The sequence below is a fragment of the Lycium ferocissimum genome, chromosome 10 (genome assembly GCF_029784015.1).
Source record: "Lycium ferocissimum isolate CSIRO_LF1 chromosome 10, AGI_CSIRO_Lferr_CH_V1, whole genome shotgun sequence".
Lineage (NCBI taxonomy): Eukaryota > Viridiplantae > Streptophyta > Magnoliopsida > Solanales > Solanaceae > Lycium > Lycium ferocissimum.
This window is the reverse complement of record NC_081351.1, coordinates 45,199,669-45,207,783: the sequence shown is the minus strand read 5'-3', so window position 1 is coordinate 45,207,783 and position 8,115 is coordinate 45,199,669. Positions and strand designations below refer to the sequence as shown.

The 8,115-nt window shown below is 36.6% G+C and overlaps 1 pseudogene; it reads right to left on the bottom strand.

The window, feature by feature from the left end:
* Positions 1-1,716: 1,716 nt before the first annotated feature.
* Positions 1,717-3,573, bottom strand: LOC132034954 (uncharacterized; annotated as a pseudogene).
* Positions 3,574-8,115: the final 4,542 nt, after the last annotated feature.

The window sequence follows — 8,115 nt, the reverse complement described above, 5'->3', positions numbered from 1 at the left end:
TTTTACATACGTAAATAGTAAAAAAAAAATAAAAATGGTTCAACCATATTCAATTAACGGAAAAGGCTCAAATATGTCATCGAACTATCGGAAATGGCTCATTTATGCCACTCATCAATAGTTTAGCTCATTTATGCCATCAAACTATTGCAAATGACTCATTTATGCCACTCATCAATAGTTTGGCTCATTTATGCCATCGTCGTTACCAAAATGACTCATCCATGCCATTTTTATTATACGCCATTTTTATAATACCAGATATGACACGTGGCCTCCAATTAGAGGCCTATATTGTTTAATTAAATCAGTCTAATTTTAAATCTCAAATTAACAAAAAATTGGACTCATACACCCGACCCACCCACAACTATCTAGTTGGAGGTCACATATCATATCTGGTATTGTAAAGCCGACGTTAATGAAAAATGGCATGGATGCGTCATTTTGGTAACGGCGATGGCATAAATGAGCCAAACTATTGATGAGTGGCATAAATGAGCCATTTCCGATTCGATGGCATAAATGAGCCAAACTATTGACGAGTGGCATAAATGAGCCATTTCTGATAGTTCGATGGCATATTTGATTCTTTTCCGTTCAATTAATTAAACCCGCTTGCTTCAACGTGGGTCCACCCTTGGAGTTAGTTGGTTATACAAATGCAAGCATATATCTAATGGGATTTTCACCCCTCAACTTTGCTTTAAAAGTTAAACTCCCTCCTCAACTTTGAATAATAGCCATTCTCCCCCCCCCCCCCCCCCTTTATCCTAATTAACTTGTTTAAATTCCTATTTACCCTTATATTATCAACTTGTCTTTTTTTCTTTTATCTCTTTAAAATCATGATGATTCTTTTATCTCTTTAAAATCATGATGATATTTTTTATCTTCTTAATCTATGTAACAAATTTCCTATAAGAAAATAAATATTATTTTCAAGACGGAAAAAGAAAAGTAAGAAATTCTAATTGAGTATATAACTTAATATCGTTCTATAATGAAATAAATGAGAACAATAAGATTTTTTTTTATTAATAATAATCAAAACTCTAATATCTGTATTTATACAAGTAAAAATAATAGGTAATAATAACTTTATAAATATGTTTCAATGCAGGTAATACAAATTAATTAATAAAAACAGAGGTATATTCTATAAAAAATTCCTAAAAGATTATCTATTTATAATTAAACGAATTTTAAATTATTATTTAAAAATTCTTCCATTAATGACAACCAAAACTAGTTTATACATTGACAATAGAGAATACGATATCAGTGAAACTTATGTATATGTGTGTGTGTATACATACACACACTTTATGGATTTAATTCTTTTTATTATACAACGATATTAAGTTATATACTCAATCATAAATATATTAAATATCAATCATAAATAAAGTTTTATGTAAGTTCATATTATAAGTAATAGAATAATCCTTTGAGAATTTATAACAAAATCTAATGTTACTTTTTATGATTGATATTTAGGTACAACAACAACAACATACCCAGTGAATCCCACAATGTGGGGTCTGGGGAGGGTATAGTGTACGCAGACCTTACCCCTACCTTAGGTAGGGAGGTGTTCCGAAGACCCTCGCTCAAGAAAAGGCATATGAAAGGTCGATACGGCAAACAAATCAAGGCAATTATGAAAATAAAAATAATGAAAGTAAATAAGCCATTATAAACTAACAGATACTCGCAGAAATCAAAAGACAAGAAACTATAAAGCAATATAACTACTCGTAAGAAAGGATCAACGCGACTACCTACTAGCCTTCTACCCTAGTATGAGTCCTCCATACCCTCCTATCTAAGGTCATGTCCTCGGTAAGCAGGAAATGCGTCATGTCCTGTCTAATCACCTCTCCCCAATACTTCTTCGGCCTGCCCTACCTCTTCTGAAACCGTCGCTAGCCAGTCTCTTGCACCTCCGCACTAGGGCATTTGCATCTCTCCACATCACATGCCCAAACCATCTCAGCCTCGCTTCCCGCATCTTGTCTTCCACTGAGGCTACTCCAACCTTGTCTCGGATGACTTCATTCCTAATCCTATCGCTCCTAGTGTGCCCACACATCCATCGCAACATTCTCATTTCCAACACTTTTATCTTCTGAACATGAGATTTCTTGACTGGCCAACACTCCGCCCCATACAACATAGTTGGTCTAACCACCACTTTGTAGAACTTGCCTTTAAGTTTTGGTGGCACCTTCTTGTCACACAACACTCCGGAGGCAAGCCTCCATTTCATCCACCCTGCACCAATACGGTGTGTGACGTCATCATCAATCTCCCCATTTTCTTATATAATAGACCCAAGATACTTGAAACTATCTTTATTCTGTATGACCTGGGTGCCAAGTTCACTTCCACGTCAGCCTCATGCACTATATCACTGAACTTACACTCCAAGTACTCTGTCTTGGTCCTACTCAACTTGAACCTTTTAGACTCCAGAGTTTATCTCCAAACCTCCAGCATAGCGTTAACTCCGTTGCGAGACTCGTCAATCAGGACTATATCATCCGTAAATAACATACACCATGGCACCTCACCTTGAATTTGCCGCGTTAATCCATCCATCACCAAGGAAAATAAAAATGGGCTAAGAGCTGATCCCTGGTGCAACCCCATCACCACTGGAAAGTGCTCTGAGTCTCCTCCCATAGTCCTTACCCTGGTCTTGGCCCCATTATACATATCCTTGATCGCCCTAATGTACGCCACAGGTACACCTTTAGCCTCCAAGCATCTCCATAGAACCTCTCTCGGCACTTTATCATATGCCTTTTCTAGGTCGATGAATACCATGCGCAAGTCCTCTCTTCCTCTCTCTATCTCGCTCCACCGCCTCCGTACAAGATGAATAGCTTCGTAGCCGAGCGCCCCGCATGAATTCGAACCGGTTCTCTAAGATAGACACGCCTCTCTCCTCACCCTCATCTCCACCACCGTTTCCCACACTTTCATAGTGTGGCTTAGCGACGATCCCTCGTAGAACATGTTGCAACTTTGAATGTCGCCCTTGTTCTTGTACAATGGAATCATTTTACTGCATCGCCATTCTTCGGGCATCTTAGCCATCTTAAAAATGACATTAAATAACCGAGTCAACCACTCCAAACCTGCCCTGCCGGCAGTCTTCCAAAACTCCCCAGGAATCTCATCGGGCCTGGTTGCTCTTCCCCTACTCATCCTACGAACAGCACCCTTAACTTCCTCAACCTTTATACTCCTACAATATCCAAAATCACGACACCTCTCGGAGTACTCCAAATCTCCCAACACAATATCTCTGTCCCCTTCGTCGTTCAAGAGTTTGTGAAAGTATGACTGCCATCTCCGTCTAATGAGAGCGTCCTCCACCAGTACCTTGCCATCCTCATCCTTGATGCACTTCACCTGATTCAAGTCACGCGCCCTCCTCTCCCTCGCCTTGGCTAGTCGGTACAACTTCTTATCCCCGCCTTTGTCCTCCAGTTCTGCATACAAGCGTTCAAAAGCTGTTGTCTTTGCCGCTGTAACCGCTAACTTTGCCTCCTTCCTCGCCATCTTATACAATTCCCTATTCGTTCGCTTCTCCTCATCATCCTTGCTGTCTATCAACTCGCATACGCCACCTTCTTTGCTTCTACCTTCTCTTGAACTTCTCTATTCCACCACCAGTCCCCTCGATGCCGACCACGGCTACCCTTCGAGACCCCTAACACCTCTCTAGCTGCTTCCCTAATGCAACTGGTCATCCTATCCCACATGTTGGTCGCCTCCCCACTTCTCTCCCAGGCTCCCATAGTCCTCAACTTCTCCCCCATTTGATCCTAGGCCTGTCATCCACGACCCTCTTTCTCTTCCTCATCTTGATTTCCAAATCCATCACCAAGAGCTTATGCTAGGTCGTTAGATTCTCACTCGGAATCACCTTGTAGTCTTTACAAAGATCTTTATCGTCCCTCCTAAGGAGTAAAAAGTCTATCTGCGTCTTAGCCACCGAACTACGAAAGGTTACCAAGTGCTCCTCCTTCTTCGGGAAACTCGAATTGGCTACCACCAGCCCAAAGGATTTTGCGAACTCCAACGAGTCAACTCCACCCCCTGCCTCGTCCCCCGAAACCATAACCTCCATGCACATCGTCATATCCCCCCGAAATTGACCCAATGTGCCCATTGAAATCTCCTCCGATGAATAGCTTCTCAGTGGGCGGTATACCTTCCATCATCTCGTCCAAATCCTCCCAAAAACATCTTTTCTCCTTCTCGCCCAAGCCCGCTTGCGGCGCGTAAGCACTAATAATGTGCAAAATAAACCCTCCAACGACCAGCTTAATCATCATCAACCTATCACTGACCCTCTTAACCCTACCATCTGGTCTCTTAAGTCATTATCTACTAAAATGCCTACCCCATTCCTATCCCTCGACCTACCTGAGAACCATAACTTATACTCGTCCACATCTTTAGCCCTGGATCCTACCCTTTTAGTCTCCTGGACACAAGCTATATTAATCCTCCTTTTCTTAAGAATCTTAACTAGTTCGGTGGACTTCGCCGTTACAGTCCCAATATTCCAAGACCCTACTCGCAGACTAGAGACTCCCTTAACCCACCTACCCCCTCCAACCCTCACCCCCGTCCAAGAACATGACCCTAATCCACTATTGTCTATCAAAGCCAGTAAAGCAAATATAAACTACTCAAACAGGCAAGAATCAATACTAAAACACAAGTTAGCAATAATCTAGATGAAAGTGTAACTGCTACGACAAGAACGATATAAGTAATGTAAGAATGTAAATTAGCTGCAAGGATAAAAAACAGAGAATTAAAAAAAAAAAAAAAAAAGCCGGAGGTACCAACTCCAGTTAGCCAGAACCTGCTAACGCGGAATCACTGTTCACGCCGAAAAACTTGAATCTGTCGGACCCGAATTTGCGGGCCCCAGGGGGCTGAAAAAAGAAGCAGGGAACACCAGAGAGAAGGAAGGAGAGAAGAGAAAGAATATAGGAGAAGAAGAGGGGTAGGGGTGGGTATAGGGCTATCACAAACCCTAGGAGAGAAACAACTTACCTGGAGGTTGCTGGCCGGAGTTGGGGGGTGGGGGTGGGGGGGGGGGATAGGAAGAAGACAGTTGGATTTTCTTAGAGAGAGAGAGAGAAGTAGAACAAAGACTGTATATCACAAATAACAAAATCTGGTTTCATGATTGATATTTAGGTAAAATATATATATATATATATATATATATATATATATATATATATATATTATATAATATAAAAAGGTATTACATAGATGAGGGATTAAAAATATCAAGGGTAAAATGAACACTGCATAGGATAAAGGGGGAAGAATGACTATTGTTCATAGTTGAGGGGGGAGTTTGATTTTTAAAGCAAAGTTGGGGGGTGAAAATGATTTTCACCCAATGGAAAAATGACATAGGGTACCTACTTAAGACTCTTTATTATAAAATATATAGATAGTTTTTCTTATTTACAAAACATAACGATTTTTTATGAAACATGACGGATTTTCATATATTTTTAATTTTTTTCAGAAAATATATGTTTTAAATATTTTTTTTTAAATTTAAATTATTTTTTATAAACAAAATTTAAACTTTTAATTTTTTTTAAATTTTTAATTTTTAATTTTTTTTTTTTGCTCAAAGGCTTAAAAAATTACCCCAAATTTTTGTGTATGAAAAATTTATGAAATGTGTATGTGTGAGCAAAATTTTTTATATAGTTTTCATACACAAAATTGTGAGCGAAAACTTTAAGCCTTGAATATTGTATGAAAGTTGTTACAATGTTGTTGTAGTTGTATTAATTTTTCAGAATCCAATATGAACTTTATATACTAAAAATGTGAATGAAATTCTCAGTCTTGAGCGAGATATACACATTTCATACCATTCTCATAATAAAATTATGAGCGTAATATTTAAGCCTTGATCGAGATATATACATTTCTTACATTTTTCATACACAAAATTTGAGCGAACTTTTTAAGCCTTGAGCAAGATATACACATTTCATACACAAAAATTTGAGCGATTATTTTAAGTCTTAAATGTTGTATCAAAGTTGTATACCATGTTGTTGTAGTTGTTTTAATTTTACAAAAATCTAACATGAACTTTATACACGAACATGTGAGCGAAATTATAAGCCTTGAGCGAGATACAAATTTCATACCATTTTCATACAAACAATTTTGAGCCGATTTTTTGAGCCTTGAACGAGATACACACATTTCATACATTTTTCATACCGCTTTCATACACTAAATTTTGAGCGAACTTTTCAAGCCTTGAGCGAGATATACACATTTCATACCTAATTTTTTTAGCCAAAAAAATAATTTTTTTTAAAAAATAAAAATAAAAAATATTTTTTACATAAAAATAAAAATAAAATATTTTTTTATTTTATATTTTATACAGTATGTTTTGCATATGATTAGTAATGTTATGTTTTGTAAATAGAAAACTATCGTTACGTTTCGTAAATATTGCTTCTTAATATGTATATATACGTACTTTACCCATATCTAATCTACATAAAGCTCGATGGGCTATTTGTTTACATGTGGGAAGACTGTCATATTATGTAGCTGTACAAATTGTTGTTGTTTTCTCAATAATGCAGAGATAATAGTCATACATGAACAAATGCATGCAACTAATAATCTTACAAATATATATTCACCAAAATTTGACCATTTACATTACATGAGAAGTTGGTATATTGGTCGAAATGCGTCATCTTAGTATATATCAAGGTCTAATTTATTTGCATTTAATGAAGGTCTTAATCTGAATCATTTAGATCTCAGTGTATATAAGCATCAATATATTGGCTAACAAAGAGATTAATTGTTATTTTAGAACTCGTGTATTTACCATAACCTTAATATAGTGTGAGTAGGCATTATATAACCTATGTTATTAACTAATATTGAATTTTGTAATAAGTACATTGAAATTAAAGAAACAACTCTAAAATAATAAAGTCAAAACAATAAGCTATTGATGCTATATAAAAATAAAATGGTCACACCATACAAAGGAAACAATAATATAATTATGCTAAAATATAAATGTTTAGGCATAGAAGGTTCGGTAGAGAGCTTTAGGGCATTGGCTGCACGTTTTCCGGGGGGGGGGGGGGTGGTGGAAGAGAAATATTATATTGATTTATAAGGCATATTCATTCTAGTCATAAAAGTATGCATTCTATTAAAGTTGATATGAGTACCAAATTACCTATAATAAAATGTCAATATGCTCCCCTTTGACAAACATAGTTATAATGGCGTACGCAAGATTTTCATAAGCAATATCACCATGTAAAAGAGTGAACAACTGATAAATCACTATAATGATATCATATTATAAAAAGACAACTCATATCATATTAATAAAACTCATTTCAAGTACATTATTACAATTCTCTTCGACGAGATTTCATCTTCTGAAAGGTATCGATAAAAGTCTCATTAGAAACATTACTAAATACTTCTTTTTATATATAAGGCACCAAACAATCACTCAAAAGATCATCATCCATTCGATTTCGTAAGTCAGTCTTAATCAACTTCATCGCAGAGAAAGCTCTTTCAACTGTAGTAGTAGCAACTAACTGAAGTAAAGCAATTTCACTAGTCAGAACACAAGAGGATAAGTTCCATGCTTCTTTGTCTCTAGTTTCTTGCAAAAATCACCAAGTCCCTTAACATCGGAAAAACTTTTATCATGATCCCGGACATCAACAATGTAATTCTCAAGCTGAAAACGAAGGTCAGTCCTAGAATGTTTATCAAAATCATCAGGATACAACTCAGTTAATCTCAATATTTTTTCAATGTTAAAGCTTGAAAAAGAGTCAACTGGGTTCAAGCAAGCAATTCCAAGAAGCAAATCGGTTGTCACCTCATCAAAGCAATTATTGAGTTCTTGATGTTGCCAATCAATAATTTTATAAAATATTACAACTTGGTAGTGATGTAAAATAGTATACTCAGAAACTCTCCCACGTGATCTTCCAAGGATAACATAAAACTCATCAAATTTAGGCATTGGAATATCATACT